General features: G+C 39.1%; 1 non-coding gene across 1 annotated transcript; it reads right to left on the reverse strand.

Moving 5' to 3' along the window:
- Positions 1-20,238: 20,238 nt before the first annotated feature.
- Positions 20,239-20,346, reverse strand: LOC130964227 (small nucleolar RNA R71). The gene has a single exon (XR_009080330.1). It is a non-coding gene; the product is annotated as a small nucleolar RNA R71 (small nucleolar RNA).
- Positions 20,347-22,299: the final 1,953 nt, after the last annotated feature.

Below are 22,299 nucleotides of genomic sequence, written 5' to 3' on the forward strand. Positions count from 1 at the left end.
ATTTTGAGGATAAAATTTTTTATTTGGTGGGGAGAATGTAAGAATCTAGACTAATTAACCGTCTAATTAAATAATTAAATTGCTCAAATTAGGTTCTGAAAATTTAGAACAAGAATTAGGGAAATTAAATATGATATTTGGACTCAGTAGATTTTTCTGAGTCAAAAAATGTAATTTCTGCAAAAAAAACCGAGTAGAACCGTGAACCGGCCGAACTAGTTCAAATCTGTTCGGTACTGTGCAAGAATAATTAAAAATAATGAAAAATCTTAGAAAAATAATTAAAGTAAAAAATCGGGCATTTATTTTAAAGATTTGGCCCCAAATTGAACCAAACGGGCCAAAAACGCTAACGGGTTGGACTAGACCCAAGGGCCCAAGCCCAACATATAAATATACTTAAATGAGCTTCATTTAGCTCATTCACTACCAAACACACACACACCAGCTGAAAGGAAGAGGAGAAGAAGAGAGAAAAAGCATTATTCACATCTCACTTCAATCCGCCATATCTCGAGCTACGGTGCTCCGATTCGAGTACCGTCGGTGGCTACAAGAAACTCTCACCAAGCCCATTAATTATATTCCACTTGTGTAGCCCTAAGGATTTCGAGTTTGGTGGGTGTTAGTCTTGAGTAAAATTTGTGTTTTGGTTGTTTAGGTGCTAATCATTAGTGAGGAAATGTTGGGTTCTATCCTAAAATTCAGTGAATAAGGTAAGGTTTCTCAAGAATCCTTGTAAATTGATTAATTGTGAGTGTTGGGTTTTGATTTATATGAAATTTATGATGTTAGTTTGAATATTGGAGCTTGTTGGAATTGCTTTGGACATTTGGGAGTATTTAGAGTGGAATTGGTGACTTGGTTGTGGTTGGAAGCTTGATTTGCATTCAATTTGGGTTTTTAGTGCATATTGGGAATTGGCCAAGGTATGGTTTTGGTTTTTTTATGTAATATATAATATTTCTAGACACTTAGGCTAGTGACCCATAGGATAGGTTTGGATTGAATTGGTTGTTGAATTTGTTGAATGATGAATTATGATGAATTATGATAATTTGATGATTATGAGTATGTTGATGAATTATGATGTTGAAACCAATAAAAATGGTGTGGAAGTTTTAGATTGAGTTGGAATGAGATTGATTATGATGCTTGGTATTGATAGATTAATGATTGATGAATGTGAAGGTTGAAAATGGGTGCTAGTGTGATATAATTGATATTTGAATTTGAGAATTATATGATATGAGTAGTGGATTGTAACACAAATGGTAAAATCTAATGTGGGATGGAGTTGAGGTGGTTTTGGTTTGGTTTTGGTTGTGAAATTAGAAAATTGAGAACCTTGTGAAATTTTGGTAAAAATAGATTTTTGGTGAACTTTGACGGATCATAACTTCATACTTAGTTTTTAAAATTTGTTGAAATTTGCTTTAAATTAAATTTCATTGAAAAATCTTTAAATGGATATAAAGTTTGTAGAAAATGTAGTTTTGTAGAGGAAGTTATGATCATTCAAAGTTTGGTGTCAAAATATGAATTCTGTGAATGTTGCAGAATTTGTGATTTCTAATTTGTGTGTGCACGCACAGTGGTGCACGGAATTGTGATTCACACTTTTCACAACTCCGATACAACTAACCAGCAAGTGCAATGGGTCGTCCAAGTAATAAAACCTTACGCGAGTAAGGGTCGATCCCACGGAGATTGCCGGCTTGAAGCAAGCTATGGTCATCTTGTAAATCTTAGTCAGGTGGAATCAATTGGTTATGAGTTTTGATAATTGAAAGATAAATAAAACAAATTAAAATAAAGATACTTATGTAATTCATAGGTGGAAATTTTAAATAAGCGTTTGGAGATGCTTTGTTGCTTCTGAACCTCTACTTTCGTATTGTCTTCATCCAATCATGCGGGTTCCCTTCCATGGCAAGCTGTATAATCCTCTCAGTGAAAATAGTCCAGGCTACGGTTTTTGTACGGTTAATCAACTGTCGGATTTCTCGTCTCGAATGAAAAATACTAGGCATAGCTATTGCACGGCTAATCATCTGTCGGTTCTCACTTGTGTCAGAATAGGATCTCTCTATCCTTTTGCACACTGTCACTGCGCCCAACATTCGCGAGTTTAAAGCTCGTCACAGTCATTCCATCCCATATCCTACTCGGAATACCACAGACAAGGTTTAGACTTTTCAGATCTCAGGAATGCTACCAATTGGTTCTAGCCTATACCACGAAGGTTCTAATCTCACGGATCCGAATGCTCTATTGTCAGGAGAGACAAGTCAGATCCGTGGATCAGAGACCCAAGAGACTATACTCCGGCTATCGTCCAATGACTACGTTAAATATCATGTAGACCACTTGTGATTGTCAGGCACGCAGATCTTGGCTAAGCGAGTAACGAAGATAGTTGGTGATTGTCACGGATCACCCCTTCATTCTGACTTAACTGAATTAAGTACAAGAGTATATCTTGGAGAAAAAGTAAGCGTGAATTAAAAGAGAAACAATAGTACTTGCATTCATTCATGAAGAATAGCAGAGCTCTTCACCTTAATCTATGAGGTGTAGAAACTCCACAATTGGAAAATATATAAGAGAAAAAGGTCTAGGCATGGCCGAATGGCCAGCCTCCCTCAAAGTGATCAAAAGATCAAAAGATGATCCAAAGATATCCCAGTCTAAAGATAAAGATACAATAGGAAAAAGTGCTATTTATACTAAACTAGTAACTTAGGTGTATAGAAAATAAAGAACTAAGTGCAGATAGTGCAGAAATCCACTTCCGGGGCCCACTTGGTGTGTGCTTGGGCCGAGCATTGAGCTTTACACGTGCATAGGCCTTTTCTAGAGTTAAACGCCAGCTTGGATGCCAGTTTGGGGGTTTAACTCCAGTTCTGGTGCCAGTTCGGGCGTTTTACGTCAGAAAAGGGTCTCTGGTAGGCGTTTGGCCGCCAGTTTGAGCCATCAAATCTCGAGCCAAGTATGAACTATTAAACATTGTTGGAAAGCCCAAGATGTCTACTTTCAACGCAATTAAGAGTGCGCCAATTGGGTTTCTGTAGCTCCAGAAAATCCACTTCGAGTGTAGGAGGGTCAGAATCCAATAGCATTTGAAGTCCTTTCTCAGCCTCTGAATCAGACTTTTGCTCAGGTCCCTCAATTTTAGCCAGAAAATACTTGAAATTACAAAAAAACACACAAACTCATAGTAAAGTCCAAAAATGTGATTTTTGCATAAAAACTAATAAAAATATAATAAAAAGTAACAAAAGCATACTAAAAAGTACCTAAAAATAATGCCAAAAGCGTATAAATTTTAATATATCAATGAAGCTTAGTTTTAATTAGAAGAGCAGGACTAGTAGCTTTTTGCTTCTGAATAGTTTTGGCATCTCACTTTATCCTTTGAAGTTCAGAATGATTGGTGATGACAAGTCATCATATACCCATTTTTCAAGCTAATTTCACTTGTTTCACTAGTCTTTATGCACTTTCTTGCATCCTAAGTAAGCAATTTGGAATGAAAATGCATAACTTCTTTAAATCAAACAACCACCATTAAATTGATGCTAAATCATGAGGTTTGAGCTAAAATTAATTGATTTTTAATGAATTATAAACCTTATGAGTTTAGAGATACTTTGATTGGTTGTTTTGGTTTCTTGTAGGTGAAGAAAAGAAGAAAAGAAGAAAAACGTGGCCTAAAGAAGTGTGGCCAAGAAATGAGAAGCGTGGTGCAATATAGAAGGAGGCGGCAAACATTGCCCTCCACAAGAGCACACTGCCCTCTAGGAGAGCAACATATTGAACCAAGCCTTGAAAAGCAACATTGCCCTGCCCACAACAAGGGCGGAGCACAATTTGATGCCAAGGACCAAAGGGAGCAAAAACTCTGCCCTGTCCTCCTCAAGAGCAATATCGGGCTTCATCCAAGAACAATTCAAAAGAAATTGCTTCCTATGGGTTTCGAACCCAAATACAAAAAGGAAAGGAGTAGCGCTCAAGCACAATGAAAACAAGCAAAAATTGGCTTGCTTTCAATCTCCCAGGATCGAACACGGCACCATGAGGAATCAAGGAATTAAACATTACTTTGATGCCAAGAAAACCAAAGAAAAAGAAGCAGCGTATGCCTCCACCGAGTTTCGAACTTGGAACCCCACCTTTTGGCAACATTGCCCTGCCCTCCACAAGGGCAGGGCAGCATTTTGTGATGCATGGCGCAGCATGTTGGACGCACAGGCATGAGTATCGGCCAGCAGCAAGCACGCACGGGCAGCAAGCTTGGCGCACCATGAAAACTCTGCCCTGCCCTCCACAAGGGCAGGGCAGCATCCTGCAGCATCACACACACCAAGCACGCACGCAATGAGCAGCACGCACCATTTCCTGCTCTGCCCTCCACAAGGGCAGGGCAGCCTCCTGGAAGCCACTTTCTCATGGGCTCAAAATTGGATTAAAAATCCAATTTAATTCATTTCTTCACCAAATCAAAAGCCCATCCAAATTCCAAAATCCAAGAATAGAAAGTGTATAAATAGGAGATAGTTTGATGTAATTAGGACTTTTTCTTTTGATTTTTGAATTTTCACATCTTTAGACTTGATTTTGAGAGCTTGGAACTGAGATTTTAGAGAATTGGGAAGGAGAATTGATCTCTCTTCTTCCTCGTTCTTGCTTGAGCAATTTTTACTTTTCTTGTTTGAATCTTGAGTGTGAAGAATTGAGGAATTTCTGTCTCAATCTCCATTTAAGATCCCTTTGATTATCTCACTGCATAATTGAATTGAATCCAATTTCCTTTACTGCTTCCTCTTTAATTTCTTGTTAATTGCTTTGTGAATTTGGATCTGGGAAGGCAATTGAGATCTAGACTTTGCTATCTAGTCTCTGGAGTCCTGAGATCCCATTTTCGTTTTGGTTCTTCTGTGAACCCCTGCTGCAATTTAATTTCCCTTTCTGTTTAAGATCTAACAGAACTCAAATCATCTCTTGCTTTGATAATTGTTGCAATTTAATTTCCCTCGCTTGAATCCTGAAATCCCAGTCCTCAAATCCCTTTTCATTACTGCAATTTATATTTCTTATACTTTAAGTTACTACAATTTTACATTTCTTGCACTTTAAGTTTCAGTCATTTAATTTCTTGTTCTTTAAGATTCAGCTCTTTTACTTTCAGTTTTCTTTAATTTCTGCAATTCTTCCTTTTCCCTTTACATTTTCTGTCATTTACTTACTGTTAGATACAAAATCACTCAACCAAAACTTGATTCGCTTGACTAAATCAACCACTAAACTAAAATTACTCAATCCTTCAATCCCTGTGGGATCGACCTCACTCCCGTGAGTTTTATTACTTGATGCGACCCAGTACACTTGCCGGTGAGTTTTGTGTTGGATCGTTTTCCACACATCAAGTTTTTGGCGCCGTTGCCGGAGATTGAAATAGATTGACAATAATTAAGTGAAGTGGAGATCTAGATCAAGCACTTTTTCTTTATTTTTTTCTAACACACTAACTGTTTGAAAATTTGCCTCTATCAACTCACTAACTATTTGAAAATTTGTCTCAACTAACTGCACTCAATTCTCAAGAGTGCTGCTGTTTGTTCCTCCTGATTGTTTGCGTGCCACAGGAAAAGAAGTCTTTACAGACGAAGAGTATCATGACATGAAGCCACCACTCATTACACTAATCAAGAACAATTTTTCTTATGACGGAAATCCATTGGAAGATCCTCAACAGCACATATCCACTTTTCTGAGGACTTATGATGCGGTCAAAACTGATGGTCTAGATCATGACACTTATAAGATCCTGTTATTCCCTTTCTCATTAAGGGGTGAAGTTGCACAATGGTTTGAAACTTTCCCCCAAGGAAGTATCACTAGTTGGGATGATTTGGTTACCAAATTTCTGGCCAAATTCTCCTCATCCCGACAGATCATCAAGCTGAAAGAGGGGGAACATCTATTCACACAAGGAGAAGAAGAACCACTCTTCAAGGCATAGGAAAGATACAAGAAAGCAACTGATAAAGTGGACTACTTCTCAGATGGCTTACTCAAAGCAACAACAACTGCCCAAGGAATTGCAAATTTCAATGACACAGGAGTCAACAACCAACACTCATTCGAGAAACCACAGAATGCAATTTCAGAAAAAGAAGTGATGAAACTTGAAGGAATGAATGCATTCATGAACCTGAACAAACAAATGCACCATCAAACACAGCAACACATAGAGCTGAGAGATAGAAAAGTTGATTGCCTGCAGTCTGCTTCAGTGAATGCCCAATTTCCACCATGGAGGCCCCATTCTTATCTAAGAATGGGGGAGTCCCTACTTCAAGAACAAGGAAGTTTCAACCAGGGAAAATCCATGACCATAAACAACCAACATCACTCATCCACCAATGCCAATCAAAGCCAATACTCACAAAACATACACTTCCAGACTCATTCCAACTGGAGAAGGACCGAGTACCAAATTCACGAACCAAGGGACTTCAATTACAACAACCACAACTTCACAAACCAGCAAAAACACCATTATGGTAACAACAACCACTACATGCCACCACAACACCCACCCTTCCAACCTTTAACATCTCACAACCGACCAATCTCACAAGACTCTCAAAGGATCACTAACTTGGAGATCTTAATAGAGAGAATGATGAAACATCAAGAGGAGATAACAAAGAACCAAGAGATGTCAATCAGAAGAATTGAGGAGCAGATAGCTCAACTGGCGAAGCATTTTGCAGAAATGGGTGAGAAGAAGGCAAATACTCTCCCCAGAGCCACTGAAGACAAACCAACTAACAACGAAGATGCTACAAAGAAGGAAGAATGGAAAAGGATCATAGAGAAAAGTAAGAAAACCTTGGACAAAGAAAGTACCAGCCAAGAAAAACACAACAAGGAATTCTTACAAGGAGAGACAGAGGATAGAATTAAAGAAAAGCAGAAAATCCCCACTGAAAAATTTTCACAAGGGGATAGAGTAATGATAAACATTCAAACCATGAAGGTATCCCCACAGTTGTCTGATCACTACATTGTGACTAAGATCCTTCCACAGAAATTCATAGAGGTCATCAAAGAGGAAACCGGAAGGAAGTTCACAGTGAAGAAAGACAAGCTAAGGCACTGTGATTTTCAACTTTCATGATCAGCAGAATGGAAGATGTCAAGCTAGTGACACTAAAGAAGCGCTTGTTGGGAGGCAACCCAACCTGAGGTAGTTTTCTTTTCATAGCTTTTTCAATAAAAATGTTGAATAATTGGTATGCATTGCAAGGAGCTAAGTTTGGTGTTGCACACCAAAACAACTTAAGGGAGAATGAAAGATTCTAAGTTTGGTGTTCCACCAAAAATCTCATTTAAAAGAACATTCTCACTTCCTGCACAATGCTAGCTCCAAGCAATCAGACAAATTATTCAACTATTTAACTGTTTTTTTTTGTTAGCTTTAATTCCATAACCTTTAGCAAGGATACAAGGTTTCAGATATGGTTAACTTACTGCATCAGAGGCAGTGGCAAGCAATTAAGTTTGGTGTCTCCAACACTAAAATAAATCCAAGAGCCACACTCAATTTATGCATACTAACCATGCAATTAAGGGCTTGAGAAGCAAGCAACTTTGAGAATTATGCAGGTCATGAGTCAACAATTGAAGATATTGTGCATCTTAACTCAAAGAAAACACAACAAAACCGAGCATCATCCCAAACACAACACACTTTTCCTCTACTCCCACTTTTCCCTTCTTCTCACCTCAAATCTAATGGCCTCCTCAAGTTCAAAAAGAAGGCCGGGAAAGGAACCAATGGTGACCGAGCCTCCATCATATGATGCAAAAAAATTTAGGTCCCAATTCCATGAAGGGAGATATCATAGGTTCATGAAGACAAAGAATGTCATCTATGAGAAGGGCCTTGAGTTGAAGGACGGGGAATACCCCATCATGAGGCAAATCACTAAAGAAAGAAGGTGGGAACTTTTATGTGCTCCTCTTGTTGACATCAGTGCAGTCATGATCAGGGAATTCTATGCAAATGCTGTAAAAGAGAACAAAGATAGTGTCCCCTATACGAGTTATGTCAGAGGAGTTGAAGTGAATTTCAGTCCAGCAGCCATCACAAGGGCCCTGAAGTTAAGAATCATAACTTATGCAGAGCCTAGTTATGAGACCAGATTGCAGATGAAAAACAATCCTGATGAGATCTTGTAAGGGTTATGTATGGAAAATACAGACCGGGAAAGAGATTCAAAAGGAATCCCAAGCCACTTGAAGAGAATAAATCTCACTCCTGTGGCCAAGGGATGGTATGAAATAGTAAGGAGATCTATCCTTCCTACTAGAAATGCCTCTTGGGTCACAATCAAACGAGCACTCTTGACATACTGCATCCTACATGGAGGTGAAATCAACCTCGCACAACTCATATCCGACAGTATTCAAGAGATGGCCAACAGCACAAGCAAATCAAGTGGTCTTGGCCATCCAAGTACAATTCTCAGACTGTGCAATAAAGCTGGAGTAATCTTTGAAGATGAGGACACAGAAAAAGTGAAAAAAGGGAAAGGAATCACCAAGAGGAGCATGGAAGGGTTGAATGAAGAAGATGATCAAGAGGGAGTGGTAGCTCCGAGACAAAGAAGACCTCAAAGAGAGGGAGAACAAGAGCAAGCTCATGGTGCCATAGACATGAGCCAGCTACAAAGAGTAATTGAAGAGCTATCACAACAACTCATGCAAACTCAACAAGAGCAAAATCAAGGGCGCCAAGAGCAATATCTAGAGCCCCATCCAGAGTTTTGGGAGCAATATGTGAGGGATAAAGAGGAGCGAGAAGCTTGGCAGCGTCAAATAGAGGAGAAGCAAGAGAGATGACAATAACAAATGATGACTCAGCAGCAAGAATTTCAAGCACAAATTCTTGAAGGACAAAAAAAGCAATACAAAGAATTCAAAGAATCATATGATAAGCTGTACTTTAGTCAAGCTAAAGCAGGGGAATATAGTCACAACCTGTATCAATGGAAGAATGTTCATCACACCATGGGAGAAGTTAGATATGCGGAAAGAATGGAGAGTGATGAAAACATACAAGCAAGGTTGGAGTACCTGACCCATAATTTGCCAACACTCAATCCACAGATCAAGCCATTTGAGCAATGCCCTGAATTTGGAGCCAAGCAACAAGCAAGGTCTCATCACTATACGGAGGTAACATTTAACAGATTGGAAGAAGTTGGGCTCTCAGGACTCTTAGATTCTGTCTAGGATAGAAGATGTCCTGGTGAAGAAATCCGAGACTATTCCAAGCTAGGGAAGAGAAAGAAGAAAAAGGGAGAATCAAGCAGCAGCCACAACCATTAGAAGGTGGCAAAGTTCTTTCATACCTCTTCTTTCATACTTCTAATAAGGAGAAGCATTTCTGAAACATGATATGCCTCCACTGTTTATTTCCTTTTTATTTCATTTTCTTATACTTGTCCTTGTTCAATAAGTAGCTAGAGAAATGATCTGCATAATGCTTGTCATCCATCACCTAGCTGAATTTTGTTTTGTTTTCCATATGCTTGAATAAAAGAGAATTGTTTGAATTGGAAAGTGAATATCCAATGTTGCATAAGTTAGAATGGAAGTTAATGGTGGTGTATGTGTTTGATTAAATGCATAACTCATAAAATAATTGCTGCATAATGTCATTTTCATTGAAGTGTGAGCTAGCTTGCTGTTATAAAGGTTCTTATCAGTAAAGAAAAAAAGCCCTTGAGAACAAAAATAAAACAGAAAGAAAAGAAAGAAGAAAAAGCCAATGTGGCAAGAAAAACAAAGAATAAAGGCTGGACACCAATAGCTTGGACCCTAGGACACATGCCTGTGGTGTTCTTGTACTAGGATATGCTTGGATAAGTAAATTCTGAGGGGCATTTCAAAACCCGGTCACTTAGATCAACTGATTTGGGATGGCCAATTGAAAGTCCACAATAAAGAGCAACCTAGATACAGAACATTTAGTTATCCAAAGAGATGTTGGGCATCAATGATCCTAGGAAGAAATAGTGAGCCATGTGTCTGTGGTGGAAAGATGTTGAGTAAAAATAAAGCCAAAGGCTACTACTGCAACATTAGACACCAAGCCTCTAAAAGAATAATAAGCTTGTTAAGCAACATGAGAAAAGAAAAGTTAGCAAGGGAACAAAGAAAGAATAAACCTTATAACAGCAAGTTTAGTAAGCCTTTGAGGAAAAGTGTATATTATGTAACAGCAACCAATAACTGAGTTATCATTGTCTGCATAAAAACTCCATGAATCAAGTTCTGCTATATGCCTAATAAGGATATGTATGCTTTTCTTTTTTTTCATTTCATTTCCTCTTAATTTTGATGCTTGCTTGGGGACAAGCAAGATTTAAGTTTGGTGTTGTGATGACAAGTCATCATATACCCATTTTTCAAGCTAATTTCACTTGTTTCACTAGTCTTTATGCACTTTCTTGCATCCTAAGTAAGCAATTTGGAATGAAAATGCATAACTTCTTTAAATCAAACAACCACCATTAAATTGATGCTAAATCATGAGGTTTGAGCTAAAATTAATTGATTTTTAATGAATTATAAACCTTATGAGTTTAGAGATATTTTGATTGGTTGTTTTGGTTTCTTGTAGGTGAAGAAAAGAAGAAAAGAAGAAAAACGTAGCCTAAAGAAGTGTGGCCAAGAAATGAGAAGCGTGGTGCAACATAGAAGGAGGAGGCAAACATTGCCCTCCACAAGAGCACACTGCCCTCCAGGAGAGCAACATATTGAACCAAGCCTTGAAAAGCAACATTGCCCTGCCCACAACAAGGGCGGAGCACAATTTGATGCCAAGGACCAAAGGGAGCAAAAACTCTGCCCTGCCCTCCTCAAGAGCAATATCGGGCTTCATCCAAGAACAATTCAAAAGAAATTGCTTCCTAGTGCTTCCTATGGGTTTCGAACCTAAGGACAAAAAGGAAAGGAGTAGCGCTCAAGCACAATGAAAACAAGCAAAAATTGGCTTGCTTTCAATCTCCCAGGATCGAACACGGCACCATGAGGAAGCAAGGAATTAAACATTACTTTGATGCCAAGAAAACCAAAGAAAAAGAAGCAGCGTATGCCTCCACCGAGTTTCGAACTTGGAACCCCACCTTTTGGCAACATTGCCCTGCCCTCCACAAGGGCAGGGCAGCATTTTGTGATGCATAGCGCAGCATGTTGGACGCACAGGCATGAGTATCGGCCAGCAGCAAGCAGGCATGGGCAGCAAGCTTGGCGCACTATGAAAAATCTGCCCTGCCCTCCACAAGGGCAGGGCAGCATCCTGCAGCATCACACACACCAAGCACGCACGCAATGAGCCGCACGCACCATTTCCTGCTCTGCCCTCCACAAGGGCAGGGCAGCCTCCTGGAAGCCACTTTCTCATGGGCTCAAAATTGGATTAAAAATCCAATTTAATTCATTTCTTCACCAAATCAAAAGCCCATCCAAATTCCAAAATCCAAGAATAGAAAGTGTATAAATAGGAGATAGTTTGATGTAATTAGGACTTTTTCTTTTGATTTTTGAATTTTCACATTCTTAGACTTGATTTTGAGAGCTTGGAACTGAGATTTTAGAGAATTGGGAAGGAGAATTGATCTCTCTTCTTCCTCGTTCTTGCTTGAGCAATTTTTACTTTTCTTGTTTGAATCTTGAGTGTGAAGAATTGAGGAATTTCTGTCTCAATCTCCATTTAAGATCCCTTTGATTATCTCACTGCATAATTGAATTGAATCCAATTTCCTTTACTGCTTCCTCTTTAATTTCTTGTTAATTGCTTTGTGAATTTGGATCTGGGAAGGCAATTGAGATCTAGACTTTGCTATCTAGTCTCTGGAGTCCTGAGATCCCATTTTTGTTTTGGTTCTTCTGTGAACCCCTGCTGCAATTTAATTTTCCTTTCTGTTTAAGATCTAACAGAACTCAAATCATCTCTTGCTTTGATAATTGTTGCAATTTAATTTCCCTCGCTTGAATCCTGAAATCCCAGTCCTCAAATCCCTTTTCATTACTGCAATTTATATTTCTTGTACTTTAAGTTACTGCAATTTTACATTTCTTACACTTTAAGTTTCAGTCATTTAATTTCTTGTTCTTTAAGATTCAGCTCTTTTACTTTCAGTTTTCTTTAATTTCTGCAATTCTTCCTTTCCCCTTTACATTTTCTGTCATTTACTTACTGTTAGATACAAAATCACTCAACCAAAACTTGATTCGCTTGACTAAATCAACCACTAAACTAAAATTGCTCAATCCTTCAATCCCTGTGGGATCGACCTCACTCCCGTGAGTTTTATTACTTGATGCGACCCGGTACACTTGTCGGTGAGTTTTGTGTTGGATCGTTTTCCACACATCAATTGGCATCCATAGGAACTCAGAATTCAGATAGTGTTATTGATTCTCCTATTTTAGTATGTTGATTCTTGAACAGAGCTACTTATAAGTCTTGGTCGTGACCCTAAGCAACTTGTTTTCCAGTATTACCACCGGATACATAAATGCCACAGACAAATAACTGGGTGAACCTTTTCAGATTGTGACTCAGCTTTGCTAGAGCCCCTAGTTAGAGGTGCCCAGAGTTCTTAAGCACACTCTTTTGCTTTGGATCACGACTTTAACCACTCAGTCCCAAGCTTTTCACTTAGACATTCATGACGCAAGCACATGGTTAGGGACAACTTGATTTAGCCGCTTAGAATAGGATTTTATTCCTTTGAGCCCTCCTATCCATTAATGCTCAAAGCCTTGGATCCTTTTTACCCTTGTCTTTTGGTTTAAAGGGCTATTGGCTTTTTCTGCTTGTTTTTTCTTTTTCTTTTCTTTTTATTATTTTTTTTCGCAAGCTTTGTGTTTTTCACTGCTTTTTCTTGCTTCAAGAATCAAATTTATGATTTTTCAGATTACCAATAACATTTCTCTTTTTTCAATATTCTTTCAAGAGCCAACAATTTTAACATTCATAAACTTCACTATAAAAAAATACACTGTTCAAGCATTCATTCAGAGAACAAAAAGTATTGTCACCACATCAAAATAATTAAACTAATTTCAAGATAAAATTTGAAATTTATGTACTTCTTGTTCTTTTGCAAATAGAAACATTTTTCATTTAAGAGAGGTGAAAGATTCATGGAACATTCATAGCTGTAAGACATAGACACTAAACACTAATGATCATGTAATAAAGACACAAACATAGACAAAACATAAAGCATAAAACCGAAAAAAATAGAAAAATAAGAACAAGGAAATTAAAGAATGGGTCCACCTTAGTGACGGCGGCTAGTTCTTCCTCTTGAAGATCCTATGGAGTGCTTGAGCTCCTCAATATCTCTTCCTTGCCTTTGTTGCTCCTCTCTCATGGCTCTTTGGTCCTCTCTAATTTCATGGAGGATAATAGAGTTCTCTTGGTGTTCCATCCTTAGTTGCTCCATATTGGAACTCAAATCTTCTAAAGAGGTATTGAGTTGCTCCCAATAATTGTGTGGAGGAAAATGCATTCCTTGAGGCATCTTAGGGATTTCTTGATGAGGAACTTCCTCATGCTCTTGTTGAGGTCCATGAGTGGACTCTCTTGTTTGCTCCATCCTCTTTTTAGTGACGGGCTTGTCTGCTTCAATGGGGATATCTTCCTTTATGACAATTCCAGCTGAATTGCATAGGAGACAGATGAGATGAGGAAAGGCTAACCTTGCCAAAGTGGAGGGCTTGTTAGCCACCTTGTATAGTTCTAGAGGTATGATCTCATGAACTTCCACTTCCTCTCCAATCATGATACTATGGATCATGATAGCACGATCCACAGTTACTTCGGACCGGTTGCTAGTAGGAATGATAGAGTGTTGAATGAACTCCAACCATCCTCTAGCCACGGGTTTGAGGTCATGCCTTCTCAGTTGAACCGGCTTGCCTTTGGAGTCTCTTTTCCATTGGGCTCCTTCCACACAGATGTCCATGAGGACTTGGTCCAACCTTTGATCAAAGTTGACCCTTCTAGTGAAAGGATGAGGATCTCCTTGCATCATTGGCAAGTTGAATGCCAACCTCACGGTTTCTGGACTGAAATCCAAGTATTTTCCCCGAACCATTGTGAGCCAATTCTTTGGGTTCGGGTTCATACTTTGATCATGGTTCTTAGTGATCCATGCATTAGCATAGAACTCTTGAACCATTAAGATTCCGACTTGTTGGATGGGGTTGGTGAGAACTTTCCAACCTCTTCTTCGCACTTCACGTTAGATCTCCGGATATTCCCTTTTTTTGAGCATGAAGGGGACCTCGGGGATCACCTTTTTCTTGGCCACAACTTCATAGAAGTGGTCTTGATGGACCTTTGAGATGAATCTTTCCATCTCCCATGACTCGGAGGTGGAAGCAACTGCCTTCCTTTTCCTCTTTCTAGAGGTTTCTCCGGCCTTAGATGCCATTAATAGTTATGAAAAAACAAAAAGCAGAGATTTTTCCCACACCAAACTTAAAAGGTTTGCTCGTCCTCGAGCAAATGAAGAAAGAAGGGAGTAGAAGAAGACGAAATGGAGGAGATGGAAGTGTATGAGTGGTTCGGCCAAGGGGAGTGAAGAAGTGTTTGTGATGTGTGAAATTGAGGGTGGTAAGGAGGGGTATTTATAGGGTAAAGGAGAGAGGGAATCCGTGTGAGAATGGGTGGGTTTGGGAGGGAAATGTTTTGAATTTGAATGGTGAGGTAGGTGGGGTTTTATAAGGGGTTTTTGGGAAAGAGTGGATGGATGTGAGTGGTGGAGAGATTATGGGGAAGAGGGTAGGATTTGATAGGTGAATGGTGTTTAGAGAAGAGTGTTATGAAAAGGTGTGAAGAGGAGAGAGAGTGAGTTGGGGTAGGTGGGGATCCTGTGGGGTCCACAGATCCTGAGGTGTCAAGGATTTCTCATCCCTGCACCTTTCTGGCATTTGAACGCCCTTTGTGTGCCATTTTTGGCGTTTAATGCCAGCTCTGCTGCCTTTCCTGGTGTTAAACGCCGGCCTGACTGCCATTTCTGGCGTTTAATGCCCAGAATGCTGTTAGACTGGGCATTAAACGTCCATTCTACTATCCTTACTGGCGTTTAACGCCAGCCAGGCACCAAACACCCTTTTTTGGCATTAAACGCTAGTCTGTCTGCCAATTCTGGCGTTTAACGCCTAGAATGCTACCAGACTGGGCGTTAAACGCCCACTCTACTATCCTTACAGGCATTTAAACGCTAGTAAGCTCATCCTCCAGGGTGTGCTATTTTTTATGCTGTTTTTGATTCCTGCTTTAATTCTACAGCTATTTTTGTGACTCCACATGATCATCAACCTTAAGAAAACATAACTAACAATGGAAAATGAAATGAAAAAGTAATAAAACCAGCAAGTGCCAGAAACTTGGTGCACAGAATTGTGATTCACACTTTTCACAACTCTGATACAACTAACCAGCAAGTGCACTGGGTCGTCCAAGTAATAAAACCTTACGCATGTAAGGGTCGATCCCACAGAGATTGCCGGCTTGAAGCAAGCTATGGTCATCCTGTAAATCTTAGTCAGCCGGAATCAATTGGTTATGAGTTTTGATAATTGAAAGATAAATAAAACATAAATTAAAATAAAGATACTTATATAATTTATAGGTGGAAATTTCAGATAAGCGTTTGGAGATGCTTTGTTGCTTCTGAACCTCTATTTTCCTATTGTCTTCATTCAATCATGCGTGCTCCCTTCCATGGAAAGCTATATGATCCTCTCAGTAAGAATGGTCCAAGCTACGGTTTCTATACAGCTAATCAACTGTCAGATTTCTCGTCTTGGATGAAAAATACTAGGCACAGCTACCGCACGGCTAATCATCTGTCGGTTCTCACTTGTGTCGAAATAGGATCTCTCTATCCTTTTGCACAATGTCACTGCACCCAACATTCGCGAGTTTGAAGCTCGTCACAGTCATCCCATCCCAGATCCTACTCGGAATACCACAGATAAGGTTTAGACTTTCTGGATCTCAAGAATGTTGCCAATTGGTTCTAGCCTATACCACGAAAGTTCTAATCTCACAGATCTGAATGCTCTATTATCAGGAGAGACAAGTCAGATCTGTGGATCAGAGACCCAAGAGACTATACTCCGTCTATCGTCCAATGACTACGTTGAACATCATGTAGACCGCTTGTGGTTGTCAGGCACGCGGATCTTGGCTAAGCGAGTAATGAAGATAGTGGGTGATTGTCACGGATCACCCCTTCATTCTGACTTAATTGAATTAAGTACGAGAGTATATCTTGGAGAAGAAGTAAGCGTGAATTGAAAGAGAATTAATAGTACTTGCATTAATTCATGAAGAACAGCAGAGCTCCTGATGAGCGGATAATTTATACGCTTTTTGGCATTGTTTTTAGTATGTTTTTAGTATGTTTTAGTTAGTTTTTATTATATTTTTATTAGTTTTTAGTTAAAATTCACTTTTCTGGACTTTACTATGAGTTTGTGTGTTTTTCTGTGATTTCAGGTATTTTCTGGCTAAAATTGAGGGACCTGAGCAAAAATCTTATTCAGAGGCTGAAAAGGACTGCAAATACTGTTGGATTTTGACCTCCCTGCACTCGAACTGGATTTTCTGGAGCTACAGAAGTCCATTGGCGCGCTCTTAACTGCATTGGAAAGTAAACATCCTGGGCTTTCCAGCAATGTATAATATTCTATACTTTTTCTAAGATTTGATGGCCCAAATCGGCGTTCCAAATCAGCTCAAAATTGCCCAGCGTTAAACGCCGGAACTGGCACAAGAATGGGAGTTAAACACCCAAACTGGCACAAAAGCTGGCGTTTAACTCAAAGAAAAGTCTCTACACATGAAAGCTTCAATGCTCAGCCCAAGCACACACCAAGTGGGCCCAGAAGTGGATTTTTATGTCATTTACTCATCTTTGTAAACCCTAAGCTGCTAGTTCTCTACAAATAGGACCTTTTACTATTGTATTTTCATCTTGGTAGCTATCTTTGAGTAATCTTATGCTATCTTAGATCATTGGGAGGCTGGCCATTCGGCCATGCCTAGACCTTGTTCTTATGTATTTTCAACGGTGAAGTTTCTACACACCATAGATTAAGGTGTGGAGCTCTGCTGTACCTCGAGTATTAATGCAATTACTATTATTCTTCTATTCAATTCAGCTTATTCTTATTCCAAGATATTCATTCGCACTCAAGAACTTGATGAATGTGATGATTATGTGACGCTCATCATCATTCTCACTTATGAACGCGTGCCTGACAACCACTCCCGTTCTACAAGCAACAAGGCTTGAATGTTTATCTCTTGGATTCCTTAATCGGAATCTTCGTGGTATAAGCTAGAATTGATGGCGGTATTCAAGAGAATCTGGAAGGTCTAAACCTTGTCTGTGGTATTCTGAGTAGGATTCAATGATTGAATGACTGTGACGAGCTTCAAACTCCTGAAGGCTGGGCGTTAGTGACAGACGCAAAAGAATCACTGGATTCTATTTCAACCTGATTGAGAACCGATAGATGATTAGCCGTGCTATGACAGAGCGCGTTGAACATTTTCACTGAGAGGACAGGACTGTAGCCACTTACAACGGTGATGCCCAACATACAACTTGCCATGGAAAGGAGTAAGAAGGATTGGATGAAGACAGTAGGAAAGCAGAGAGACGGAAGGGACAAAGCATCTCCATACGCTTATCTGAAATTCTCACCAATGAATTACATAAGTATCTCTATATTTATTTTATGCTTTATTCATAAATCACCCATAACCATTTGAATCTGCCTGACTGAAATTTACAAGATGACCATAGCTTGCTTCATACCAACAATCTCTGTTGGATCAACCCTTACTCGCGTAAGGTTTATTACTTGGACGACCCAGTGCACTTGCTGGTTAGTTGTGCGAAGTTGTGAAATTATGTTTAGACCATGGTATTGAGCACCAGGTTTTTGGAGCCATTACCGGGGATTGTTTGAGTTGTGAAAAGTAGAGATCACAATTTTGTGTACCAAGTTTTTGGCGCCGTTGCCGGGGATTGTTTGAGTTTGGACAACTGACGGTTCATCTTGTTGCTTAGTTTAGGTATTTTTTCAGAGTTCTTAAGAATGAATTCTAGTGTTTCAAGGTGATGTTCTTATCATCACCAAAGCTGATTGATTCTCATCAATTTAGCTCTTGAATGCAATGTCCTGCTGAAGCTTGGCTAGCCATATCTAATTCCTTTAGACTGAAGCTTTAGACTAACATTGCATGATTCCTGGAATTCTCATTAAGAATTTTGATATCTTTATTTTCTTGTCCACTTAATTTTCGAAAAATCCAAAAAAAAATTACAAAATCATAAAAACCAAAAATATTTTATGTTTCTTGTTGAGTCTAGTGTCTCATTTTAAGTTTGGTGTCAATTGCATGTTTCTATTCTTCTTGCATTTTTTTTCGAAATCATTCATGTGTCTTAATTGATCTTCAAGTTGTTCTTGATGATTTCCTTGTTCTGATCTTTAAATTCTCTTGTCTTGTGTGTTTTGTTGTTTCTCATATGCATTCTCATTTTGTTAGTGTCAATAGTATACAAACTTCTAAGTTTGGTGTCTTGCATGCATTGTTTATTTGATTTTAGTTGCATTTTGATTATTCCTCATCATAAAAAAATCCAAAAAATTTTTAATTTGTGTCTTTTCAAGTCAATAATACAGAGAATTGAAGATTCAAAACATACAGCAGAGGAATTACACAGAAAAAGCTGGGCGTTCAAAACGCCCAGTGAGGAAGGAAAACTGGCATTTAAACGCTAGCCAGGGTGCCTGGCTGGGCGTTTAACGCCCAAAAGGGTAGTATTTTGGGCGTTAAACGCTAGAATGGATACCATTCTGGGCGTTTAACGCCAGGATGGCACAAGAGGGAAGATTCTGTTTTTAATTCAAATTTTTTTCAAGTTTTCATAATTTTTCAAAATCAAATCTTTTTCAAATCATATCTTTTCAATCATATATTTTCAAAATCAATTTCTTTCTTTTTCAAAGATACTTGCTAACAATTAATGATTTGATTCAACAATTCAAGTATGTTGCCTTTTCTGTTGAGAAAGGTTTAATGATTGAATCATATCTTTTCTTGTTAGCCAAGTCATTAATTTTCAAAATCAAATCTTTTTAAATTGTTTTTCAAATCATATCTTCTCAATCATATCTTTTTTTAAAAAACCATAACTTTTCAATCATATCTCTTAATCACATCTTTTTCAAAATAGTTTTCAATCATATCTTTTTAATTTCTAATTTCAAAATCTTTTTCAAAAATCACTTGATTTCTTTTCCACTCTTAGTTTTCGAAAATCAATTAGTATTTTTTCAAAATGATTTTAAAATCTTTTACTTAATTTTCGAAAGTTTCTTCCTTTCTTCTCACATCCTTCTATTTATGGACTAACACTACTCCTCAATGCATAATTTGAACTCCATCTTTCTTGATAAGTTCGAATTCTTCTACCTCCTCCTTCTATTTTTCTTTTCCTCTGACACCTCAAGGAATCTCTATACTGTGACATATAGGATTCCATATTTTCTTGTTCTCTTCTCTTTTATATGAGCAGGAGCAAAGACAAAAGCATTCTTGTTGAGGCTGACCCTGAACCTGAAAGGACCTTGAAGCAAAAGCTAAGAGAAGCTAAGGCACAACTCTCTGTAGAGGACCTAACAGAAATCTTCAAACAAGAAGAACCCATGGCAACCGAAAACAACAACAATGCCAACAACGCAAGGAAGGTGCTGGGTGACTTTACTGCACCTACTCCCGACTTCTATGGGAGAAGCATCTCTATCCCTGCCATTGGAGCAAACAACTTTGAGCTTAAGCCTCAATTAGTTTCTCTAATGCAACAGAATTGCAAGTTCCATAGACTTCCATTGGAAGATCCTCATCAGTTTTTAGCTGAATTCTTGCGAATCTGTGACACTGTCAAGACTAATGGGGTTGACCTTGAGGTCTACAGACTTATGCTATTCCCTTTTGCTGTAAGAGATAGAGCTAGGATATGGTTGGACTCACAACCTAAAGAAAGCCTGAACTCTTGGGAAAAGCTAGTCAATGCCTTCTTGGCAAAGTTCTTTCCACCTCAAGAATTGAGTAAGCTTAGAGTGGAAGTCCAAACCTTTAGACAGAAGGAAGGTGAATCCCTCTATGAAGCTTGGGAAAGATACAAACAATTGATCAGAAAGTGTCCCTCTGACATGCTTTCTGAATGGAGCATCATAGGTATCTTCTATGATGGTCTGTCTGAACTGTCCAAGATGTCATTGGACAGCTCTGCTGGAGGATCTCTTCATCTGAAGAAGACGCCTGCAGAAGCTCAAGAACTCATTGAAATGGTTGCAAATAACCAATTCATGTACACTTCTGAAAGGAATCCTGTGAACAATAGGACGAATCAGAGGAAAGGAGTTTTTGAGATTGATACTCTGAATGCCATATTGGCTCAGAACAAAATATTGACTCAGCAAGTCAATATGATTTCTCAAAGTCTGTCTGGAATGCAAGCTGCACCAGGCAGTACTAAGGATGCTTCATTTGAAAAAGAAGCTTATGATCCTGAGAACCCATCAATGGAAGAGGTGAATTACATGGGAGAACCCTATGGAAACACCTATAATCCTTCATGGAGAAATCATCCAAATCTCTCATGGAAGGATCAACAGAGACCTCAACAAGGTTTCAACAACAATAATGGTGGAAGAAACAGGTTTAGCAATGGCAAGCCTTTTCCATCATCTTCTCAGCAACAGAAAGAGAATTCTAAGCAGAGCCACTCTCACTTAGCAACCAATGTCTCTTATCTAATCAAAACCACTCAAAGTTTCATGACTGAAACAAGGTCCTCCATTAGGAATTTGGAGGCACAAGTGGAACAGCTGAGCAAGAAAATTACTGAACTCCCTCCTAGTACTCTTCCAAGCAATACAGAAGAGAATCCAAAAGGAGAGTGCAAGGCCATCAAGAAGGCCGAATTTGGAGAGGAGGAAGAGGCAGTGATCGCCACTGAGGAAGACCTCAATGGACGTCCACTGGCCTCTAATGAGTTCCCTAATGAGGAACCATGGGAATCGGAGGCTCAGAATGAGACCATAGAGATTCCATTGAATTTACCTCTTCCATTCATGAGCTCTGATGAGTATTCTTCCTCTAAAGAGGATGAATATGTCACTGAAGAGCAAAGTGCCAAGTGCCTTGGCACAATCATGAAGCTAAATGACAAGTTATTTGGTAATGAGACTTGGGAGGATGAACCCCTTTTGCTCACCAAAGAACTGGATGACTTGACTAGGCAGAGATTACCTCAAAAAAGACAGGATCCTGAGAAGTTTTCAATACCTTGTACCATAGACACCATGACCTTTAAGAAGGCTCTATGTGACTTAGGGTCAAGTATAAACCTCATGCCTCTCTCTGTAATGGAGAAGCTAGGGATCTTTGAGGTACAAGCTGCAAGAATCTCACTAGAGATGGCAGACAATTCAAGAAAACAAGCTTATGGACTTGTAGAGGATGTTCTGGTAAAGATTGAAGACCATTATATCCCTGTTGATTTCATAGTCCTAAAGACTGGGAAGTGCATGGAGGAATCCATCATCCTTGGCAGACCCTTCCTAGCCACAGCAAAGGCTGTGATTGATGTTGACAGAGGTGAACTGATCATTCAAGTGAATGAAGAATCCTTTGTGTTTAAGGCTCAAGGATATCCCTCTGTAACCATGAAGAGGAAGCATGAAGAGCTTCTCTCAAAACAGAGTCAAACAGAGCCCCCACAGTCAAACTCTAAGTTTGGTGTTGGGAGGCCACAACCAAATTCTAAGTTTGGTGTTGAACCCCCACATTCAAACTCTAAGTTTGGTGTTGGGAGGTTCCAACATTGCTCTGAGTATCTGTGAGGTTCCATGAGAACCCACTGTCAAGCTACTGACATTAAAAAAGCGCTTGTTGGGAGGCAACCCAATGTTATATTTATCTATTTTCCTTTGTTATTTTATGTTTTCTGTAGGTTGATGATCATGGGAAGTCACAAAATCAATTGAAAAAGCAAAAACAGAATGAAAAATAGAAAGAAAAATAGCACACCCTGGAGGAAAACCTTGCTGGCGTTTAAACGCCAGTAAGGGCAGCAAATGGGCGTTTAACGCCCAGTCTGGCACCAT

Source organism: Arachis stenosperma, chromosome 2, assembly GCF_014773155.1.
Source record: "Arachis stenosperma cultivar V10309 chromosome 2, arast.V10309.gnm1.PFL2, whole genome shotgun sequence".
Classification (NCBI taxonomy): Eukaryota; Viridiplantae; Streptophyta; class Magnoliopsida; order Fabales; family Fabaceae; genus Arachis; species Arachis stenosperma.